This window comes from Pelophylax lessonae (genome assembly GCF_965119305.1).
Source record: "Pelophylax lessonae genome assembly, chromosome: 12".
Taxonomy (NCBI): domain Eukaryota; kingdom Metazoa; phylum Chordata; class Amphibia; order Anura; family Ranidae; genus Pelophylax; species Pelophylax lessonae.
The window spans coordinates 126,260,138-126,284,608 of record NC_138779.1 but is presented as its reverse complement, the minus strand read 5'-3'; the positions used below and the strand labels follow the sequence as shown (position 1 = coordinate 126,284,608).

At 46.3% G+C, this 24,471-nt stretch overlaps 1 protein-coding gene across 2 annotated transcripts in view; it reads right to left on the bottom strand.

Annotated features, from left to right (window-relative positions):
• USP2 (ubiquitin specific peptidase 2) overlaps positions 1-24,471 on the bottom strand; it is a 192,394-nt gene that overhangs the window by 135,759 nt on the left and 32,164 nt on the right. The window contains exon 1 of one of the 2 annotated variants that reach the window (XM_082274548.1): positions 9,149-9,629. The exons of the other annotated variant lie outside the window; for it this stretch is intronic. The gene's annotated coding sequence lies outside the window, so the exon portion shown is untranslated. Of the gene's footprint in view, positions 1-9,148; positions 9,630-24,471 lie in introns of those variants that run through there. 2 annotated transcript variants of the gene reach the window in all.

Below are 24,471 nucleotides of genomic sequence, written 5' to 3'. Positions count from 1 at the left end.
GTTGTGTCAGTCTAATTACCTGCTGCAACAGAGCCTGATTGTCGTTTTTCAATTCAGCAAGTGCGTGTATTAACGCAGATACCTGCTGTTTTAATTGTGTCACCTGAGTGGCTACTTCTGCTGAATCCATTTTTTAGGTTCGTTCAATCTGTAACGCTCCTTGCGTTTCTTATAAGGTGTGGATTTTCAGCTGCAGAAGTAGTTCCACGTCAGTAGTCATGTAGGAGATATGCTGAGATACCAATCCCAACCTCAATGACTCATCATGTATGGAAGGTCTTATTTCAGCCAGTAAATACACACAGTAATTAAGCTGGTTCCTAGTGTGACTTTATATACATGTGGTAAGACAATGATAAAGGTCTTAGGGATAGGTTTGAGTGGAAATGGTAGGTGACAGACACTTGAGGTGAGACAGTGCAGATGGATGCAGGAAGGGTTAGCGATCATGTATGATAACAGATGACAGAGTAGCAGGTGCATACAGGAGAGATCAACCCATTGCAGGAAATAGTAGCAGTAGCCTCAAGAGCTAGCAATCTAGTTATGCAGATGTAAAAGACAGTCCTTGCTATGCAGAGCTAAATAGTGTAAGCCTAGTACAAGTCTATAGAGATTTCCCCTGTGGGGTACTTAGCACTAATAGCGATAGCCGAAGGATCGCTCAGGAGATGCGGATGATCCAGTAGCAGGATGCAGGGATCAGCGCAGCGAGGTTCGTCAGCGAGGAGAGCTTGCAAGCATGGAAGCTTCAAGCAAGATTAGTATCCAGGTACTGGTGTTTGAACGAACACATGTGAGTGAGAACCGACGCCCTAAATAGCCATCTAGTCCGGCGCTGGGTGATGACAGCTTCAGCCTTAAAGGGAAACACACCTATATGTGTTTCTTCTGTCTAGGTAGATGGAAATCACCTGGAATAAATGTGATAGGAGGCACTGAGAGTGCCAGAACCTTACACCCTTTCGGTCTGTAGGTGCAGGCCAGTCTAGGATTGCTGTGACCTTCTGGGGATCCATAGAGATTCCCCCAACGGAGATTACGAGGCCCAAAAATTGAATAGATTGTTTTTCAAAATTGCATTTCTCGGCCTTGGCATACAAACCGTGCCTGCGGAGGGTACTCAATACCTTCTTGACGTGGATTCGGTGGATTCGGTGGAGCTCGAGAGAGGGGGAGAAGATCAGGATATCATCCAGGTAAACGATCAGAAATAAGTCAAGGTATTCTTGGAATATATCATTGACCAGGTGTTGAAATGTTGCGGGGGCGTTGCATAACCCAAATGGCATTACGAGGTATTCGAAGTGGCCAAAGCGTGTTCTGAAGGCCGTTTTCCACTCGTCCCCCTCTCTGATGCGAACTAGATTATAAGCCCCTCTTAAGTCCAGTTTTGTAAATACCCGGGCCGCTCGAAACCTCTGGAACAACTCCGGAACGAGGGGAAGAGGATACCTATTCTTGATGGTAATTTTGTTGAGCTCCCGGTAGTCGATGCAGGGTCTGAGGGAGTGGTCTTTTTTTTCAACAAAGAAGATGCCTGCACCAGCAGGTGAGGAAGAGGGACGAATGAAACCTTTGGCTAGGTTCTCATCTATGTATTGTCTGAGAGCCTCCAATTCCACCTCGGACAAAGGGAAGATGCGCCCGAAGGGAATTTCCGCTCCAGGGAGCAATTCAATAGGACAGTCATATGATCGGTGTGGAGGCAAGGTTTCGGCTTTCTTTTTGTCGAAGACGTCAAGGTAGTCATGGTAGACTGAAGGGACTACTAGACTGGTGTCTGTTGCTGGTTGTATGGTCAGGCAGGTATGGGGGTTGGTTAGCGTGGGGATACCGCAATGCTGGCGGCAGTAGCTGGATGAGAAGGTGACCTTCCCTTGGGACCAGTCCACTGATGGGTTGTGGGCTTGTAGCCATGGGATTCCAAGAATAGCTGGAAAAATTGGAGAACTGATCACATCAAAACAGAAAAGTTCCTGGTGCCCTGTGTCTGTGGTTGTGAGAATAGGGACTGTTTCTTGGGTAACAGGTCCTGAACTAGGTTGACTTCCATCAGCTAGGTGTATGTCTAGTCTTTGATCCTTGGTAGTCAGAGGAATGTGCAGGTCTTTAGCCAGGTTGATGTCCAGGAAGCAGCTGCAAACTCCAGAGTCAATTATTGCCCGCAGTTTGACCTCCCTTCCAGCCACCTGCAGAGAGATGGGGAGAATAATGTGAGTAGATAGTGATCCGGACAGCTGAAGATATGTAGGGTACAGGTGCCTGGACTTACTTGGCCGAATCGGACAGTTGCGAAGGTAGTGTCCTGATGCTCCACAGTAGAGACAGAGATTGTTTTGCCTCCTGCGTCCTCTTTCTTCTGGGGTTAAAGCGGGTCGAAGCAGACCAATCTGCATTGGTTCTATATTGGAGGTATTTAGAGGAGCAGCGGCAGGAAGTGTTGGAGCCGGGACCTTGGGCAGTACCCAGGTTGGCCGAAAGGTCTGAGAACGCTCAAAGCGTCGCTCCCGCAGACGCCTATCTAGCTGGATGGAAGTTTGGATCAGAGTCTCTAGCGTGGCGGGAGCTTCAGATCTGGCCAGCTCATCCTTGATTGTTTCAGATAGGCCTAAACGGAATTGATACTTCAAAGCTGCATCATTCCATCCGGTATCAGCTGCCCATCTACGGAACTCCCCTATGTAATCCTCTACTGGTCGTCTTCCCTGCACCAGGGAGTGAAGGGCAGACTCTGCGGTGACAGTTTTCTGTGGGTCATCATATAAAGTAGCCATGGCTTCAAAAAACATGGAGACTGAGTTCAGCACCTCATCCTGTCGTTCTAGGAGGTTATGGGCCCAGGATTGTGGTTCATCAGATAGAAGGGAGATGATGAACCCCACTCGGACAGTTTCTGAAGCAAAGGTCCTAGGTTGCAGGGCAAAGTAAAGTTCACAGGCATTCCTGAAAGCTCGGAACCTCCGCCGGTCCCCTGAAAAACGCTTAGGAGTGGGAACTCTGGGCTCTGGAGAAGGCAGTACCACAGCGGGTGGAGCGGCAACAGCTGATGTGGATGGCGCTGGTGTAGAGGCGGGGCTAGAGGCTTGGTTGGATTCGGTGGAAGTCATGGAACCTGTGAGAGCATGGAACTGCCCCTCAAGTTGGAAGTAACCCTCCTGCAGATTTTTGACTGCTTGTGTCAGAGCCGCCATCTGCTGACATAGGGTTTCAAGTGCAGAAGCACCTCTCTCGGCCTCAGACATCCTGGCTGTTTGATACTATCAGGTATCAAGTGCTGGAGGCCAATGGAGAGAGGGCTTCCCTTGCAGCTAAGTGCCAAACTCCCCTGGAGATGAGACAGGAGGAGTTAGGCCCAAAGTCGCACAGGTCGCCTGCAGAGTTGCTTGCAGAAACGGGTTCAGGAATACCGCTGTGGTGCTGCGGGGTTACTGCAGGCAGGTGGCACCTGTGAGATGAAGCAGGTACTTAGGATCGCTGAGACAGAGGGTGGTTGATTCAAGCCGAGGTTCGATGCCAGGTGGGTAGCGGAGGAGACAAGGTCAAGTGGTAGCCAAGGTCTGGACAGGTAGCAGGCAGAGGAGATCCGTTAAACAAGCCGAGGTCAAAGTCAGGAAGCAAGCTGGAGATGGAGGTGTAACAAGCCGAATCAGGAACCAGGAATCACAGGAAAAAGGAAACAGGATGTTGGTAGAAGCTGAAGATCAAACAGCACTTAGAGAAGGGCTGGCTTCCTTATAAAGGCCCAGGTAAGGGGCTGACAGAGTTGCTGGGTCCTAGAGCCCTTCTCCTATTCTGACGGACACTGGGTCCTAGAGCCCTCCTGCTATTGGTACCCTGACAGGAACAGAGGGGAACCCAGATTAGTGTGGGTCCGACCGTCCCAGGGAGGGGCCCGGGTTCACCCCAGAGTCAGCCATGAGGAGCAGGGGGGGAAGCATTTACTCACCATACCGGAACAGAGCGGGCGCCACTCCAGACAAAACCCCTCACCGCCAAGTGGGGGGGGGGGTGTCGGCCAAAGGAGACGCTGCGACTCAGCCGTCGACCGGTCGTATGCGACTCGGCGGGACGTTTAACCCGCGGGCCAGTCCCCGTCCAGTGGGACTATGTCGCGGCCGACCCAGCGCGGAGCTGGGTCTGCACGCGCTCGTAGGCCAGCTGGGGTGACCACTGGATCTCAGCATCCAGCCCGTCGCCCAGATCCGGCATAATTGCTTGAAGATCTCACAGGAACAACTGGAGAAAAAAGCTAACTAAAAAAAGATTTATCTAAAAAAGCTTGCCAGGACCAGAGATCCCAGCAAGGAACTTAGGTCCTTACTCCTGACTAGGCAGAAAAAAACTGACATCCTATAGCAGGGAGAGAGAGGATATACCCCCTGGGACTGCCCATGGGTGTGGCCAGAACTTTTTTCCTGCCTAGTGTCCTACTCCTGTAGGGGGCAGTATAACCCTACGGATATCAAGATATCAGTCCTGCGTCTGTCAATGAGCGACAGAGAAATATATTTTTGATCAGGCACAGTTTTTTCTATTCTTATGATGGAATGCCAGGCTACAGCTTCCAAATTTCTTGAATTTAAAGAGGCCTGGGCTCAGGTGAAAAAGACATAATCTTGCTATTAGACGTAGCATTAGTAAGACCTAAGTTTCAATTTCCAATATAATTATGGGTTCCAGTTCGAATGAAAAGTGGGGTAACTGAATAAATGTGGGCATGGGGGAAACTAAGGATTCTGCAGTGTGGGCTATTGTAGTCTGGCCGCCTTAACCTGTGGTTGTCAAATTACAATATACCTGAACATTGACTGCATCTGATTGGATGTAGCCACTGTTTGACCATGAATTTTCCACCTGGCCTCTTCAGTCAACTTTTGTTGAGCTGGGTGGTGTTGACAGGGCCATCCACAGGACAAATTTCAGCAAATTCAGCTGGAATCAGCTGAAACTTGATCAGTGTATGGCCAGCTTTTGCTAGTCGAAGCTAAGACAGGGTTATACACACCCCACTCCAAGCTCAAGTGACAGCATTTAGGCACCAAGCGCTGTATCAAGGCAGACATAGGGGGAACATCAAAGTGACTATTTTTTGCTACTCGGGTTTGAAATTGGCACAGGGAAGATATGTGCAGGATGTTTAGTGGAATTGCTATTAGGAACACCTGTTATTGAACATAGCCTGTACAAAGTAAAGGTTTGATTTAAAACGAAACTCCAGGCTAATATTTAGAAAATGCCAACAAATGCAGGTATATATTTATTTAAAAAGAATTAAAATGGTTAAGTTTAAATAAATACACATTTTTTTGCAGGTAAAAAATGGCACGCTGTTTTTCAAAATGTGACAGCTGGTACGGGGAACTTCTCCCCATATTGCTGTCACACCAGGTGCTCAGATCCCTGAGCGGCGGCAGGAGCAGGAACATGTTACATGTTCCACCCTAAAAATGAGTCCTTTAAAACTCCACTTTTGCTAAGAAAAGGACAATGGCTTCTGGGTGGCCAACATACATTGCAGGGACTTTAACCCCTGCCCACTCACAGCTGGTGTTTCTTTAATAAGTTTTGTATGCTGTTTGCCGGGGGGAGCCCATGAGCTCATGACCACTGTGATTGGCAGTCTCATTGGTCACATGACCTGGAGCCATTCCTGCCAACTCCCGACCATTAGTATGGACTGAGAGTGGTCTTTGAAAGCTTGGTCACAGTGTTCTGAGCGCACAGTGAGCACGCTCTCAACACAGAAAGCTCTGCCGCCCATGAACACATGTGCAGCGTGTGGGTGTTAAAAGCCCATGCGTTTTGCCGCCACAAATCTGCATTACGTGGGCGGTAGAGCTTGCTTTGTTGTAAACTCCTACTCCCTGCAGAATAAGCTGCTTGTTTAACCTGTTGGTTTCGAGGGCACACAAATATGCAGCCTCCCAGCGGGTGGGCCTTGGTATACCACATTGCAAATACAGCTGTGTCAAGATAGCACGCCCTGTGCTCCTGGCACAGTTACTGGTGGCTAAAGTAAAATCCCTATTGCTGCTTGTGATCAGGAGCTTCCCAATCATGCGACGGCCATGACAGCCAATCATGGCGATCACATAATCATAGACCCCGGCCTACCTCCCGGTGTCTGAAAACACTTAAAGGGTCGGGAGGCACCAAGGCGTTAACCATCCCTTTTGGGTACTTTTTCTGAATAGGAGGATCTGCTTAAATATAATCAGCTGGTGCACGCTCAGTGTTCTGATGAGGAAAGTTGCATTGTCTGCATCTCTATATAAGTAATTACCTTTGTAGTGTACATCACCAAACCTTCTGTTGTAGGCAGTGAATAGGTGCAGAAACTCCCCCCTTCTGAGTCAATTCTTGCCCCTTCACCCTACCGGCCCCTGAGCACCATCCCTTTTCTCCACACCCTACCCTCCTTCCAGTACTGCCCCTTTTAGAGAATACAAGTGTCATTTTGTGGTGCAATGTAATTTTGCATGGAATTTGTTAAATGATAATAACCAGTAAAATAGACCACCCAGCAACAAAAAAAACCCTAATTATGAGGTAGTACACAGCGCAAAAATAGGTATGCTTAGAAAAAAATGCAAATATACAAATTGAGTGGGAAAGTGATCGAGAAATAGACCATGCAACAAAATACCATACCAACAACATTGGATAACTGGCAGCAACAACAGACCTTTGAGCAGCCAGTATCAATAGACTCCTCCCTCAACAGACCTCTTCGGGCAACAGTGGACCCCCCGAGCAACAATAAACCACCACACAAAAATAGATCTCCCCAGGAACAATATATCCCCCAGCAGCCAGCCTCAATAGACCCTCCAACACACCCCAGCACCCTTTGCCATTACCTACATTCAGTAATGGAGGTGCTGGAATTGCGTTCCACCACGTTCGAACTGAAAATAAATAAAGTCCTGGTTGTAGGGCATACCAATTATTTGAATAGCATCTTCGTGCAGACTTCTGGAAAAATCAGTGAGCCAACCACAGAAGCAGAAAATTACATTATTGGGGGCGTTCTGTACCCCAACTTTGTACAGAACACCTCCAGGTTGCCATATTGCATTGACTGTTACAGAAAACTACATTGTCTGCAGATTAAAAAAAGAAAAGGTAATTTTAATAACAATAAATTACAATACAGCTTGTTTAGCAATTTTTTTATTTTGCTAACATTTTTCAGAAAAATTGAATAATTACAGTTCTGCTCCCCACCCCGAGCTTGTGACTTGACAGCGAGCGCTAATTCACACATTGCGCAGTGACAGATGTTTTACTACATTGTAAGCATTGCAAAATGCCTGTCACTGCAAGGAAACAATTGTTTCCTGTGTTCCTCACACTGCATCCGTGCTGCATTTTATCGCAGCACACTGTGCAGAATCGTATGGCACTGTACAGCAGCACCAGTGCATTGAGATGCAATACAGCACCACGAATGAAGTGTACATTTTATACACTTCAAATAAAGTTTGTCCAAGACCAAAACAAAAAAAGGGAGCCATGTGATGTGCTGAAGTGTGCACCACACTGCCCCCTAGCCCAGTTGAGAGAAGACAGCTGCTGGACAGGTAAAGTGCTCCTGCAGCTGTTCCCTCTAGGGTAAACCCAGCATCAAGGGAAAGCAGCAGGCCAATGAGCTCATCTGTCACTCTAATTTCTCCTTTTATCAATCTGTTCCTTGTTAACACATTAACTGATTGGCTTCTTGTGCTGCTTCTCCCTCTCCCAGCAGTTCTGCTGTACAAAGACTGCAGGAGGCTAGTATCAAGTAAGGTACTTACCCTGCTTGCTTTTAACAAAATACATTTAATGATGTATTAACGATTACTGAGCTGCATTATTGGTCTCTTGTTTAACTGTATAGAGTTCAGCTTTAAATAGATTTGGATTTAACTCATCTAAATTGGACTTGGTAGCATCCTTTTGGAATATGTTGTACAACAGAACACAGACTGGCAGAAGGAGGGGCAGACCTTGCAGGCAATCATGTGTCCTGCATCAGTGTTGCCAACCTTCCACAGCACTTTTTACTGACAAAGCATGAAAAATTTACTGACGCAGAACTTTTTTTTTTTTTTTTACAACCTAAAAAAAATGACAGAAAAAGAAAAACGATATTTAAACAATATAAACGCCATATAGAAAACCCTTAAAATACCCATAACAATTAATTTGCCTGATTTACACTTAAAAAGTCAATACAGCATGACAAATTATCAGTCCCTGATATGTACAGAGAGCTGGAAAAAATCAGTGATTTTTACAAATTGTAAATTTACTGACAGTTGGCAACCCTGTCCTGCATTCAGTGACAAGGAACATGCCTACAGGTTGAGGCTGGGGGCGAGGAGGTGCCCTAGTTATGATGCTTAACTGCAAAGGAGAAATGTCAATTCACCAGACTGGCTGTGCTGTCTGTGTAAATCTCAAGACTGGATGGACAGAAATACATCTCAACAAAAGTGGAGTTATTATTTTTTTCCACTTTTTAGTGAGATTTTACAGTTTTAATATAGTGTTAACCAACAAAAAGAGGAAGAAAACTCAACCACATAAAGACATTCATGCGGTCCCAAAATACAAGTAAGCTTCCAACCATGTGACAGCTGTGACAACCAAGCAAATATACAACTCCAAGGAAATGGTACAGAAGATCTTACATTAACTCTAGTCCAGTAGAAACCCTTTAGATTTGTAGTTGTAGATTTGGAGTTACTTTAATATAAAAAGTATCTGAAAAACTTCGGCCCGCTACTTTACACATGCAACTGTGCCGCAATGTATGGTAATGAGACAAAATAATATGGTTACATAGGACAAATAGGCACAGACTGAAAAAAAAATGCTATTTTCTAGCAGCATAAGGGAAGCCTAGAACCCGTCTCCAGTTTTAATTTCTGTCTGTGCCCCTGTTGCAGATTTTCCCTCACTTCCGGTCTTGTGAAACGGTGGTCATCAGGACAGGATGCGACTGGAAATCTCCATAGCAGAGCCCTGGAGAGCAGTAGAAAGTAGAGTTCAACCCTTCCTCACTTAATCAAAATGTAAAAAATAAAATAAAAAAGGTTTTGTTTTGACATAGACTTAAAAAAAGATAAATGATTTTTTATAAGCAGAGCTTGCTACTTACCTCCTAAGAGTTGTAGGTTCTCCTTAAAATCACATAGCTGTGTTAATTTTCCAGAAGTAGGAAATTTCCTTCTGGTTAGTATTTTTCACTTTGTGATATTTTCCTCTTTGCCTTTTCTTTTTTGTCGGTATGTTTTATACAGAAGAAAATGTCCACAATGTCATTAAACTTGTCTAAGTTTTGTTTAAAAGCATTTAAATAATTTCTTTACCTAAAAATTCCTTCAGGCTGGTCTTTGAAGTGGCTTCTCTTTCTCTGTGGGGTTGTTGCTTTGAACGCCGTCCTCCAGCTCAGTTCATTGTTGTCTCTGATGCATGGGTGATTTTTCTCCTAAAATCCCTTCTTTAAGTTTCTTCTTCGTTCTTTAGTAGAATTCATATAAATCCCTAAATGTTCTAATCTTGATGTTTCGTGTCTGATCGGTTGTCTTCGGTTTTGTCTGTCCGCGTCTTTCTGTGTTTTCCTCGGCCTGTTTTCTTCTTAGTCCTGTAATAGGAGACGCCGTGTCTCACTCACATGGCTGTTGAGTCCCTGTTACCTTGGGAATGACCCTGATTACAAACACTTTTCATGCTGCTCTTTGACAGAGCTGTACACACAGTGACTTACTAAATTCTACCTAGTGTTTACCAATGAGCAAGTACAGGCCTGTCCTAAAAACAAACAGCCTATATAATACGCAAAACTGAGCAATTTGTGGTAATTAAAAATCCTAACTCATTTGGCAACAGTAAAGTAGCATCTAATGGTTTCCTCTGAGCTACTGTACTTTCCCGAAATTCCTTGCTGGGCTTTATTGAATAAATTCACTCATGCGGGTTCATTCAATAAATGGTACAAGGGGTCCAGTGGCTTTGTATACTAGGGACACTGTAGTACCCATGGTTCCTCATATTAAAGTCTATTTTACGGCTACGTTTCATGAAGTTAGTTTGCAGTACACAAGTGAATGATCCTTATTATTATTATTATTGTACAGGATTCATATCAACAGTTTGCGCAGCGCTTTAAAATATGAGGGAAGACAATACAGTTACAATACAATTCAATACAGGAGGAATTAGAGGGCCCTGCTCATTAGAGCTTACAATCTAGAAGGGAGGGTCAAGTGAAACAGAAAGCAATAACTGTGGGAGATGAGCTGATGGAGAAAATGGAAGTATGGTTGTTAGGTGTGGGTAGGATAGGCTTATCTGAAGTGGAGGGTTTTCGGGAATCGTCTAAAAGCTAATAGAGTAGGTGATAATTGGACAGATTGGGGTAAGGAGTTCCATAGGATTGGAGAGGTTCTGGAAAAGTCCTGGAGGCAAGCATGGGAGGAGGTGACGAGGGAGCTAGAGAGCAGGCGGTTTTGAGAGGAAGGAAGAGAACCATTAGGTTGGTATTTTGAGATTAGGCTAGTGATGTAACTGGGGGCTAAATTGTGAATGGCTTTTTAAGATGTTGTCATTTATTTTGTTGGTTGAGCGGAAGCCAGTGGAGGGATTGACAGAGGAGTGGATGTGATTGGATGTGGGGCTTGAAGGAAAGTTCAGAGTCCAGGACTACACCTAGGACCTTGGCATGCGGGGATGGGCTGATAGTTGTGCCATTGATTTTGACAGAGAGATCAGGGGAAGGGGCACGTGGTGGAGGAAAAATTATAAGTTCGGTTTTGGATAATCCATATCAGCATGGATGTCGCACAACTTCCTTAAATGAAATCTAAAACGGAGCGGATATTATTCCCTCCTGCATGTGCCCCCCTCCATGACTTTTCCATCAAAATAAGTATTGCCATCATCAATCCCCCCCTCGTGCCAGGGTACAAGCTATTATCCTAGACTCAAAACTGTCCTTTCAGCCCAAAATCCAATCGTTGTCAAAAGCATGTAGACACTTCTGTAACATTTCTAAATGTTGCCACTTTTTAACAAATGAAACCAACAAGCTACTCATTCACTACCTTGTTCTCTCTCGCCTTGACTTCTGCAACTCCCTCCTCACAGGCCTACCTCTCCATAGTCTATCCCCTCTTCAGTCTATCATGAATGCTGCCGCCAGTCTGCCACCCCTCTCTGCCAATCCCTACACTGGCTTCCTATCGCCCAGTGAATTAATTTTAATAACTACAACATACAAAGCCATTCGCAACTCTTTGGCCCAGCCAAATCACCAATCTTGTCTCCAAATATCAACCAAACCCTCCTCTCAATTCCTCCCAAGACCTCCGTGTCACGTACCTGATCCAAGGCCGAGATGCAGAGAGGGCTTCCCTTGCGGCTGAGTGCGGCACACCCCTGGGGTTGAGACAGAGGGTGTAGCGCCCACAGAAGCACTGGTTGCCGGCAGGGTCCTGGTGGTAGACAGGCGGTCTCTAGCAGAGTGCTGGGCAGGAATACACTTGACAGTCCAAGGAGGAACCAGGAACAACCAGGCAGTAGGTGTAAGACCGGCCGGGGGTCAAACACAGGAAGCTGCAACAGGTGCAAGCCAAAGGTATAGTAGGAAAGCCAGAAGCAGACAAGTCCGTGGGGAAGCCAAGATCAGGTACTGGAGGGCAGGTAGACAGGAAGCTCCAGATGACGTTGAATGACGAAACGCGTAGGGCGTGGTTGTAGTACGTCAGCACGTCACTTCCGGGAACGGTGGTTTGAGCCGGTGGAACGCGGAAGCGGCTCGGCGAACACCTTAGCTGAAAGTGAACTCCCTAAATGTGAGTGGATGCTATGCTACTTTAATACTACCAACACATACTATGCAATGGAGGCTTATCTTTTGTTTCAGTGACTGAGGAAGACTGAGTGATCTACTTTACAAGTGCGGTAAGCAGCGGCGGTACAGGTGGAGATCCACCGGCGCCATATACTGTCACAAACTTATAATCACTCACGTGGCTAATGGTATTAACAGCACTTAGCACTTTTTTGTCTATGCTTATGTATATGTGATATATGGCACACTGAGCACAGCCCATGATAATTTATTGAAGCTTTTATTATCACGCAGCACTTTGGCAATTTTAAACGCACTGTATGCACTAAATGCACTTACACAATACGTATGATTCGTGCAGGTTTGAGACTGCACAAACACACAACTTTTTGATTTAAAGTGGTAGCGCCGGTCCCAACTTTCTTGCATTTTTTTTCCAACATACTACCTCAGAGGTAGGTTGGGGGCAGCTTACACCACTGTAACCACTATCCTGGTTCAATTAAGGTACTGAGACTCCATAGCACTGGTATTTAAGCCTTTTAGACAGGAAGCAAGTCCGTGAGCCAAGCCGAGATCAGATAACGGGAGAGCCAAACTGGAGCAGGGATGGTCAGACGAAGCCGAGGGTCAAAGCCAGGAGAGAGAGCAGACAGGTCAGAAACAAGCCGGGTCAAACTGGAATCCAGGAAGTAACAATGCACAGGAAACAGGAAGAGCTGAAGACAATCCAGCAATCTGATGGGCTGAGCAGAGCCCTTTTATAGGCCAGTGAATTAGTCTATGGCCTGAGTCCATTGCGGCCATGGGAAGTACTGGCAAAGTTGCCAGTTTGCAGCACAGCCATTTCACTGACAATGAGTCTATGGCCTGAGTCCATTGCAGCCATTGGAAGTACTGGCAGAGTCGCCAGTTGCAGCACGGCTGTTTCTCTGCCCCCCCCCCAAGGGACAGCCTCCGGATGCCCAACCGGGCCACGCTTCCCGGGAATCTCCTGTGGAATTCCTGTACCAGCCTGGGGGCATGCAGGTTACTAGCGGGTTCCTAGGAATTGTCTTCAGGGGGGTAACCTTTCCATTTAATAAGATACTGAGTTTGTCTCCCTTTCTTTCGGCAATCCAGTATGGACTGGACCCCTTCGATCGAGACAGGAGGTGGAGGTAGCTCGTCTATCCCAGGAAATGGACTGGGGACAACTGGTTTGAGCAAGGAGATGTGGAAAACTGGGTGTACCTTAAAGGAGTCGGGAAGTGCCAGCTCAAATGCCACAGGATTGATCACCCTCTTGACTTCAAACGGACCAATGAACCTTGGCCCGAGCTTCCTGGATGGGCATGAGAGTTTAAGGTTCAAGGCTGACAGCCAGACTTGGTCTCCAATCTTGAGATTCGGACCCTTCTTTCTTTTACAGTCATAAAACTGTTTATAGTCCTCCTGGGCTTTACGCATGGCTTTCTGTAGGGTTTGATAGTTGGTATGAATGAAGCTGATCCGATCTTGGACAGCAGGAACTGATGCTTCCGGAAGGGTATTAGGCAGAAAGGAGGGATGAAATCCATAATTTGCCCAGAAAGGGGACTGGTTGGTGGATGCATGAAGAGAATTGTTGTAAGCAAATTCCGCACAGGGGAGGAGCGAGACCCAGTCGTCTTGGGAACAGGTGCAAAAGCATCGTAGGTATTGTTCTAGAGTTTGATTAGTCCTCTCTGTTTGCCCATTGCTCTGAGGATGGTATGCAGAAGAAAGAGAAACTTCAATGGACAGGGATTTACAGAGATCCCTCCAGAACCTGGAGGTAAATTGCACTCCTCTATCTGAGATAATGTTGTCTGGAAGGCCATGTAGCCTGACTATCTCCCTTATGAATATGTTGGCTGTGTCCAGGGCTGAACCATGGGTAGAAAATGGGCCATTTTGGAAAGGCGATCCACTACCACAAAGATGGTGGAAAATCCTTCTGAAGGGGGTAGTTAAACAATAATGTCCATAGATATCTTTTTCCAGGGTTGCTCAGGAATGGGAAGTGGTCTTAGCAAACCCCAAGTCTTGGTACTTGACCCCTTGTTATGTTGGCAGATGGTACAAGAGCCGATGTAATCCTTGCAATCCTGCCCAAGGTTGGGCCACCAAAAAGAGCGTTGGATAAGCTCCGAGGTCTTCCGCACCCCAAAATGCCCAGCAAGTTTACTGTCATGAAATATTTTAAGAACTTGAGGTCTTACTTGGCGAGGGACAAAGATTTTATCCTGATGCCACAGCAAGCCTTCCTGTTTTTTCAGGGAGGGTACTTCAGGATCCAAGCAAAGGGCTGAGGCCTGTCAGATTGCCGTCATCATGTCAGGCTGGATAAGGAGAAAATTATGGTATCAGGTTCTGCTGTTTCTGGGGTATCTGGAAACATCCAGGAGAGAGCATCTGCTTTCCCATTCTTGGAGCCAGGTCGATAAGAAATATGGAAGTTAAACCTGGTAAAAACAGTGCCCATCGGGCTTGTCTGGGTCTCAACCGTTTGGCAGTCCTGAGGTACTCCAAGTTTTTGTGGTCCGTGAAGATAATAATAGGATGAGTGGCTCCTTCCAATAGATATCAAATTTAATGGCCAACAGTTCTCGGTCACCAACGTCATAATTCTTCTCCGGAGGTGACATTTTCCTAGAAAAGAAGGCCACAGGATGGAGGAGAGATTTGGGCCCTTGACGTTGCGACAGGATTGCCCCAGTTGCCACTTCCGAGGCATCGACCTCCAACACATAGGGCAGAGCCGGATCAGGGTCTTGTAGGACGGGTGCAGAAATAAACAGCTGTTTAAGTTTGTCAAATGCCAATTGGGCCTCCTGAGACCACAGAAAGCGGGCCTGATGGCGGGTTAACTGGGTGATGGGGGAGATGATGGAAGAAAGATTTTTCACAAAACGCCTGTAAAAATTAGCAAAGCCCACGAATCTCTGAACACCTTTCTTGTCACAAGGAGCAGGCCAATCTAGGATCGCTATTACTTTTTGTGGGTCCATAGCGATCCCATCGGTGGAAATAATGAGTCCCAAAAACTGAATGGACCCCTTTTCAAAGTCACACTTCTCCACCTTGGCATAGAGTCCATGTTTTCTCAAGGTAGAAAGGACTTTTTTAATGTGAACCCGATGGAGTTCCAGTGAAGCAGAAAAAATTAGGATATCGTCAAGGTATACGATGACGAAGTGGTCAAGAAACTCCCGAAAGATATCATTTACCAGGTGCTGGAATGTGGCTGGGGCATTACACAGGCCGAAAGGCATGACAAGGTATTCATAATGTCCAAAACGAGTTCTGAATGCGGTCTTCCACTCATCTCCCTCCCGTATCCGGACAAGGTTATAAGCTCCCCGCAGGTCTAAATTGGTAAAGAGCTGGGCGGTCCAGAACCTCTGGAAGAGTTCGGGGACAAGGGGGAGCGGATACCGGTTTTTGATAGTGACCTTATTCAGCTCTCTATAGTCCACACAGGGTCTCAAGGTGCCATCTTTCTTTTCCACAAAAAATATACCAGCACCTGCAGGAGAAGAAGATGGGCGAATAAACCCCCTTTTCAAATTTTCATCGATATAGATCCGTAGGGCCTCCAGTTCCTTTTCAGAAAGGGGGAATATCCTTCCAAACGGGATCTCAGCTCCGGGAAGCATTTCTATAGGGCAATCGTAAGGCCGATGGGGAGGAAGGACATCGGCTTTTTTCTTGTCAAAGACGTCCCTGAAGTCCTGGTAAGCAGATGGGATATCCAGGAGTGGCTCAGGTGTTGGTTGAACAGACAAGCAACTAGCAGGCCCACTAGGTCTTTGAGGGAAGCAATGCTGCTGACAGTAGGCAGAAGAAAAGTTGAGTTCCTTCTTGGCCCAATCGATTTGGGGGTTATGGGCTTGCAGCCAAGGAAGTCCCAGTATGACGGGAAACATGGGGGAACAAAGGGCATCAAAACGGATGAACTCCTGATGACCGGAGTCTGCTGTGGTGAGGATGGGTCCAGTCTCTAGGATAACTGGTCCGGAACTGGGTAGGGACCCATCGGCGAGATGGACCTCGAGCCTTTGTGTCTTAGGGATAAGATGAATATGGAGTCTCTTGGCCAAAGAAATGTCCAGAAAACAGCTGCAGGCCCCAGAGTCAACGATGGCTCGAAGTTGGACCTCCCCTTCCGCCACCTGTAAGGAGACCGGGAGAATAAGGTGAGAGCGAAAGCTCAGAAACTCGGCAGTTAAATGGGGGCTGAGAGTAAGGCTTACTGGGTCTCACGGGGCAGTTCCGAAGAAAATGTCCAGCCCCGCCGCAGTAGAGGCATAGGTTGGCCTGCCGACGTCGTAGTCTCTCATCAGGAGACAGGGAGGAATGGACCAGGCCCAGCTGCATAGGTTCCCCTTCAGATGCTGCCATGGGGGAAGAGACCGGAGGTGCAGGTGGAGCAGAAGAGATCTTGGGAAGCATCCAGGTAGGCCGGAATGTTTGGAGACGCTCCGAGCGTCGCTCCCGCAGACGTCTATCAAGTTGAATGGCGAGTTGTATGAGACCCTCAAGGGTAGCAGGGGTCTCCACTCGAGCCAGCTCATCTTTTAATGTCTCAGAAAGTCCTTGGCGAAACTGATACTTGAGGGCAGCCTCATTCCAATCAGTGTCAGCAGACCATTTTCGGAATTCAACCGTGTAGTCCTCCACTGGGCGCTTGCCCTGTAGCAGGGAGTGTAGGGCGACCTCTGCGGTGGCCGTGCGCTGGGGGTCGTCGTAAAGCTGAGCCATAGCCTCAAAGAATGTGTCCACAGAGTCCAGAACAGGGCTCTTCTGTTCCATTAAGTTATGAGCCCAGGTTTGGGGTTCTTCAGACAGCAAAGAGATGATGAACCCCACTTTCACAGAGTCCAGAGAAAAGGTCCGGGGTTGCAAGGCCAAGTATAGCAAGCAGGCGTTCTTAAAGGCCCTGAACTTCTTTCGATATCCAGAAAATCGTTCAGGCGTGGGTACTCGTGGTTCAGGAGGCGGGGCTAGCATGGAGTGGGCGGAGCTAGCATGTCCTTGTGGTAACGGGGATGAAGAGGTGCTGGCAGGCAATTGATTGGAGTCTGTAGGAGGCGAAACGGCCAGGTGTTGCAGGCGACCTTCCAACTGGAAATAATCCTCCTGGAGTCTTTGCACTGCCTGAGTGAGGGCGGTGACTTGCTGGCACAAAGCCTCAATTGGGGGAAGCACCTCTGTCGGCCTCTGACATGGCTGGATTGTACTGTCACGTACCTGATCCGAGGCCGAGATGCAGAGAGGGCTCCCCTTGCGGCTGAGTGCGGCACACCCCTGGGGTTTAGACAGAGGGTGTAGCGCCCACAGAAGCACTGGTTGCCGGAGCACCTGATGGTAGACAGGCGGTCTCTAGCAGAGTGCTGGGCAGGAATACACCGGACAGTCCAAGGAGGAACCAGGAACAACCAGGCAGTAGGTGTAAGACTGGCCGGGGGTCAAACACAGGAAGCTGCAACAGGTGCAAGCCAAAGGTATAGTAGGAAAGCCAAAAGCAGACAAGTCCATGGGGAGGCCAAGATCAGGTACTGGAGGGCAGGTAGACAGGAAGCAAGTCCGTGAGCCAAGCCGAGATCAGATAACGGGAGAGCCAAACTGGAGCCAGGATGGTCAGACGAAGCCGAGGGTTAAAGCCAGGAGAGAGAGCAGACAGGTCAGGAACAAGCCGGGTCAAACTGGAATCCAGGAAGTAGCAATGCACAGGAAACAGGAAGAGCTGAAGACAATCCAGCAATCTGATGGGCTGAGCAGAGCCCTTTTATAGGCCAGTGAATTAGTCTATGGCCTGAGTCCATTGCGGCCATGGGAAGTACTGGCAAAGTTGCCAGTTTGCAGCACAGCCATTTCACTGACAATGAGTCTATGGCCTGAGTCCATTGCAGCCATTGGAAGTACTGGCAGAGTCGCCAGTTGCAGCATGGCTGTTTCTCTGACACTCCGGCTCTCAAGCTCCCTTCCTCCTCCTCCCATGCTCATCTCCAGGACTTCTCCAGAGCCTCTCCCATCTTCTGGAACTCTCTACCTCGATCTAGCTGCCTTCAGGCGATCCCTGAAAACGTATCTCTTCAGGGAAGCCTATCATGCCTCCAACTAATCTTATCACTTCCATCAGCTCATCACCCACAGTTAAAACCTTTTGTACCACTTGCCCCACCCTATTAGATTGCAAGTTCTTCTGAGCAGAACCCTCTTAACCCTCTTGTATTTTACCTGCATTGTCTCCCTTTATTTTGTAAAGTGTTGCATTGGCACTGTATAAATCCTGTATAATAATAACATTATTATTATAATAAATCATAGTGACCATGTGAAATCTACCTACCGGGCTGACCTTAGTTAAGAGAATTTTGATAGATTACTATAGGTTACTGCACTTTGCACTTATCAGTTTCCCACATGTGTATGATTACAGCATTGGTTAGGTGTAAGTGGATCCAACCGTGCCTTAGGTGCCCACGCATCTTTTACCAAGACCTACCTAACACAGAGCTGACTCAGGCCTAGTACTTAGGCCACCGACAGTCCACAGCCCTCCACACATGCACGCAGTGTTGCCTGCCAGCAGTATTTTTACTGACAGCCATTAAAAAACAGGCACCAGTAAATACCAGTGGCAGGAACAGGTTGCTAGTAAAAAATATGGCAGTTCTGGTCCAGAGCCAACCTAGTGCCTGCTACAGTGTGTTTGGGCGTCACTGGCAGGGTCTAGCGTAGTCAGTGTCTGATCATGTCGTGTGAGGTCATGGTACAAAGGAGCCGAGCAGAGCAGCTGGAACCTTAAGTGCAAGTCTGTTGGATGGCGCAAGGCAAGCTGGGAGCAGGACTGTCAGTGCTATTTTTATTGGAGTGGACTGAGGGGACCTTCTGGAGTAGAGAGGGACTGTCACTGTGACTCAGGAGGGGATGTGTCGGGTCAGTAAGCTGTCATCATCTGTGCTGCTGCACACTGCTGTCATTGTGAGAGTCAATTTCATCTGTGTGTGTGTGTCTGTGTGCCTGCCCATCCTAATTTCTTGCCTTCCTGAGTCCTGTCCCTGAGCTTCTTACTTACCATATTGAAAATAAAATATATTTTTTTACCTTAATATCTACCTTAAATCAATTTGCTAATTGCATATTGTACTTGTTTGTAGCCTAAATACTAAAATTTGCACTTAAAACTGTAATTTTGTTAACTTTTGGAAATGCCAATAAAAGCTTGACTGTGGCAGTAAAATTTGAGTGATGAGTCAGTAAATTTCACTCTGGTAGGTTGGAAACACTGTGTGCACATATAGCGTATCTTAGACGTGGTGTGCCCCTGAACACACTCACCGCACTCTTGGTCACCATTAGTAATGACCCTGGCTGGGGACACTTCTTCCATCAGGCCTAACGTCTTCCATGTGGTTACCGGTGTAGCATCCTCTTCTAGTTAGGCCTCTAGGTAAATTTATTTTTTGGCTCTATTGTAACGAACGAAGTAGTGATTGATTGTGTTGGTCTTCTCAGGTGGAGAAGGTTCTTGTTATCTCCCCACTAAGGATCTACCTGTGGATGCTGGGTGGTAGACAGCTCGTGGGACACTGAGTAAAGACTCTGCTGGTGACTGTTCGTGTTGGAAGTGCCAGAAAGGAACTAACCAGAAAGCTGTTATTGGAGGATTAGGGAGAAATTTTTCCTCCTATTGATGCTACTGATTCTTTTGGAGTTTATTGAGGCATTAAACCCCTTCCCTGTTAAAGTTCTTCAGCAATGAACCCTAAAATACATCTTCTACACTGAGCCTGAATTGTCAGTTTGTGTGGGACTGAGTTTATGTGATTGGCAGAGCCTGTACTATTTGGAAGAGCTTGGGCACATTCCAAATGGCCCTTTCAAAGAGAAGCGCTATGCAGGATAGAACTCCTACTTCCCTATCCCTTACTATCCCCTACCTAACCAGGATTTGCACAGAGTTGTTCCACCTAGACCCTACCTCCCAATGTGTGTTGCTTCAATGCACTAGCCTGGCAGTAGCTTTAAAGTGGTTGTAAAGCCTCAGGGGTTTTCACCTTAATGCATTAAGGTGAAAAACCTTCTGTGCTGCAGCTCCCCCCAGACCCCACCCTTTTTTCTTACCTGAGCCCGATCTAATCCAGCGATGTGCACAAGCGCAGAGGCTCCAGCTACTGTCTCTCTCCTCAATGGACAGATTGATTGCAGCAAGAGCCATTGGCTCCCACTGCTGTTAATCAAATCCAGTGACTCAAGAGCTGGCATGTTTGTTATTTTTGTTAAAAAAAAAAAAAAAAAATGTAAAAATGAGGGTTTAGAAACCTTTAACAAGGGTGCTATCCCACTTTGCATCCTCAAAAGTTCCAGGGATCCACTTCATACACTTCAAGCAGCCATAGGCTCAGTACCTTCAGTATCTCAGTGTACCTTCAGACTGCAATAGCGGGGTGCCCAACCTGGGCTTGCAAGAAAAGATTCAGGTCTATATCCCATCTCTCTCTGATAGGCACTCTATCCCCCATCAGCCGATAGAGTCTGCCCCAAACTAGTCTACACCCACATTTTAAATAGGATCTTGCCAGGAAAGATGTGAAGTCACCTCACTTCCTGGAAGAATTTAAAAGTAGAAACTTTCCTTAACCACTTAAGCCCCGGAAGATTTTACCCCCTTCCTGACCAGGGGGTATTTTGCGATTCGGCACTGCGTGATTTTAACGGACAATTGCGCGGTCGTGCGATGCTGTACCTTAACAAATTTGACGTCCTTTTTTTCCCACAAATAGAGCTTTCTTTTGGTGGTATTTGATCACCTGTGCGATTTTTTGATCACGCACTATAAACAAAAAAGAGCGTCAATTTTGCAAAAATAACAATATTTTTCACATTTTTTTTATATGAAATTCCCCCCCCAAAAAAAGTAAAAATCAAAATTTTTTAACATTTTCGGCCAATTTGTTTTATGCTACATATGTTTGGTAAAAAAAAATGCAAAAAGCGTATTTCGATTGGTTTGCACAAAAGTTATCGCGTTTACTAACAAAGGGAAAGATTTTTGTCATTTTTGTTGTTTTTTTTTAACGCGTAATGGCGGCGATCTGCGATTTTTTTTGCGGTACTGCGACATTGGGGCAGACAGATCGGACCCTTGACTGACATTTTTGACACTTTTGGGGTTACCAGTGACATTTCTACAGTAATCAGTGCTATATATATGCACTGTTACTGTAAAAATACACTGGCAGTGAAGGGGTTAACTTTATTTGAGAGGGAGGGGCTGTGTGTGTCCCTAGGGGCGTGATTCTAACTGTGATTGGCTGTGGCTTGAGCTGTAGTTACACTGATCAACGGTCCTACATAGTAGAACCGTATGATCTGTGTTTCTACACAGGGGAGAATGACAGGCAGCTTTTTTACACAAGCTGCCTGCCTTTCTCCCTCTCCCCCGACGATCGCAGAGTGAGCGGCGGACATCGGGTCCGCCGGTCACACGCGCGGGGGGGGGGGGTCCGTGACCGCGCGGGAGCGGGAGCGCGCCGCCGCCGGCGAGCGCTCGCTCCCTAGAGCCTCACAGGCTAGTGACGTAAATATACGTCACTTTGCCTGTGAGGGGCTGACCGCCGCAGTAAATCTACTTGCAGCTGTCGGCAAGCGGTTAAAGGGGTAACTAATTACTCCGTCCTACATATGTATGTTTCAGATGGGGGTGCTCAGCCCCGTGCGGCATGAACAGTTGTTTCTTTTACTTTTTTACTACTTCTGAGTTGTCTTCCAGCAGCCCATTATATATCTATATCTATATCTATATCTATATAGTAAATGTCTAGACATCGGCTGTACAGACCCACCAGCACAGCAGAGTTTGACAGTTACTCACAGACCTGGATGCCCAGGCTCTGCCTACTTGTCAAACTTAGCTATCCATACAGCTCATGTATACCAGTTTACTTTATATGGGCTGCCTACATACAGGTCAGTGGTAATAAAGATAGTACACACATGGCTCTGGACACTGCATGGGGATGAACTAGGGTTGCCACCTGTTCGGAATTCACCTAGACAGTCCGGGTTTTGAATCATTTGTCCGGGTTTCAGGTGGACCGAAACCCGGACACATTATTCAGACCAGGCTATGGCTCCTCAAGTAATCAAGATAGTCACACACAAATTTATTAGTCTAAAAGAACAACCAGCACTGAAACCCCTTTAAAACGGTGAACCATACATCATTGTAAACAATATTGTAAAAAAAGCTTGCACAGTATCCTTCCGACACTTATTTTCTCTTTTGGTAGCGCATAGATTACTTTTCATTACAACACAAATTTATTGCCATCCGGGGGCTGCGTGCAGCTGTCCGGGGGGCAGGTTCGGCATCAATGGGGGGGGGGCAGGGTGATGTCAGCAAGAGCAATTTGGCTACACCCACTGTTCACTGCGGCACACTATGCGCACCGCATTGCTACTCTCCTTGGGGCACCCAAAGGGGTCCCAGGCTGTTAAAGTGTTCAGCTTTGGCTTGAAAAAAGGTAGCAACCCTAGGATGAACATCCATGTGAATGAGCCCTTAAAGGATAGTATGGCTGATAATAATATGAAAATCATAGCATAGTCAGCAATTGGCGTTTCTCCCTTCACCTGCTCTGGGTTCTGCAAGGCCTTCCCCTAACTGTCTAAATCTTAATTTAAAGTTTACACCGAACACAACAAGCGCACTTAAGTGCTATAAAAACAAAGCATTGGATGCTGACTGGAAGTGGCTCATTAACTCAGAGCTGTATGGAGCTGAGGGTCCACTCACAACTTTGCAACCTTCTTCAGATAGTGGAAATCTTCTATTCTGGGCAGGTATAAACAGCAAATGGATGAGCCAGCCTAGTGTACTACCTCAGACTTCATTTATTATTGAAAATGTATGAAAATTGTGTTGTGCAGTGCTGTATAGGTATTTGGTTATCCAGGTCATGAAGGTGCCAAGACACCCTCTGATTGGATTTTCGATATGCTTGTGATGACAGTTTTGTGTATATTTTATCTATAGGCCAAACTGCTTTTTTTCAGTTTTGGATAGAGTGGAGAGGATTAGAACCCTGTCAAGTTTTATTGCTGTATGGGGCTCTGCTAGATTTCTACTTACTACATGTCTCAAGGACAACGTTTTCATCAGACAGAAAGTAAAGTAAAAAGACAAAAGTAAAAATGCTTAAATTTTAATTAAAGTGAATTCGAACAATGATATTCTTTTTGTCAGCGTTTGTTATTGTCTGTCTGTTACAGATTTTCCGCACTTCCAGGTACACTTTAAATTTACAATATCTTGTATTTTGCCTTTATTTTGAGGACTACGGTCCCCGCTCCCCCCCCCCCCCTATTTATACAAAGTAATTTTTGAAACACCCTTGTTAAAGAACTTTTGTTATATATTGGGAATTAAACAATTTTAAGCTGGCCATACATGGCTCCAATTTTGCCCAGCTCCTGTATATCAAATTAAACGTAAGCCTTTGGGGGTTCTGTTGATACCAGCTGACTCAAAGGACTTTGATGGAGAAAAGTCAGCCAAACAGTGACTGCAGCTAATCAAATGCAGTAATTGTTTGGGTATTCTGAAAACTATGGGTGTCAGCTGTCTAAATACAAAAGCTGCAGCGAAACATTAATGGCTGCTTAGCAGGGATGGGAGAATCTATGGCTTTTCATTTTGATTTCTATAGAAATCTTTTGGTGTATGGCAAGTTTAAGCTCGGAATAGACACATTCCTAAGTTTCCTAATATTGAATTGCACACCAAACAGAATGAATTACTGCTGACCCACCAAAAGTGATGTATGTCTTTAAAATCTGGATAGTATCAAAAGCCAAAAAGGAAACTCAACATAATGTAAATGCTACACAGCTCAGATAATAAAATATAGAGTTTTGGCTAACAGAAGAAATACAATTGTACAAAATGTACATTATATACTTCCCTAACCCATAAAAACTCTCAAACCTTCCCATAGAAAGTTTTAGTAAGGAGCCATGTCAGCAGGTGATATTATCATGCTAGTAGACCTTTCTAGAAAGATTGTTCTCCAGTGCCTGGCATAAGACCCGGGTACTGCAAACATTGTTTAATGAAGCAAATAGTTTTTATTGATGTCTATTTATCGTTACAAAATCTGTATCTGTAAAAGTAGCATACAGCAACAGAAAGAAAGGACGTGAAACAAGCCAGGTCAGTGGTGGGATTCAGCCGGTTCGCACCGGTTCCACAGAACCGGTTACTAAACATTTGGAAGTTCGCCGAACCGCCTTACTGTGACCATGTGTATCATCCGCTCTGGCTCTCTGCCTCTGTCCCTGCCTGTGGCCGCGGCGGCGCTCTCTCTGCGGGGAGGCAGCCAGAGCCCACACACTGCACTGGTTGCTAGGCTAGAGCCGCTTAGAGTCTAGCAACCAGTGACGTCACCCCCTTTCTCCTCCAGGCCGCCCCGAGACTGCTGATATCCCAAATATCAATATATAATTATATTGTGCATTAATAAATTCATATACATCTACTTAAAGGGTAACTCCACTTTCATGGGGAAAAAAAAGAAAAGAAAAATCAATGTAGCATATACAATTGCGACACAAATCAT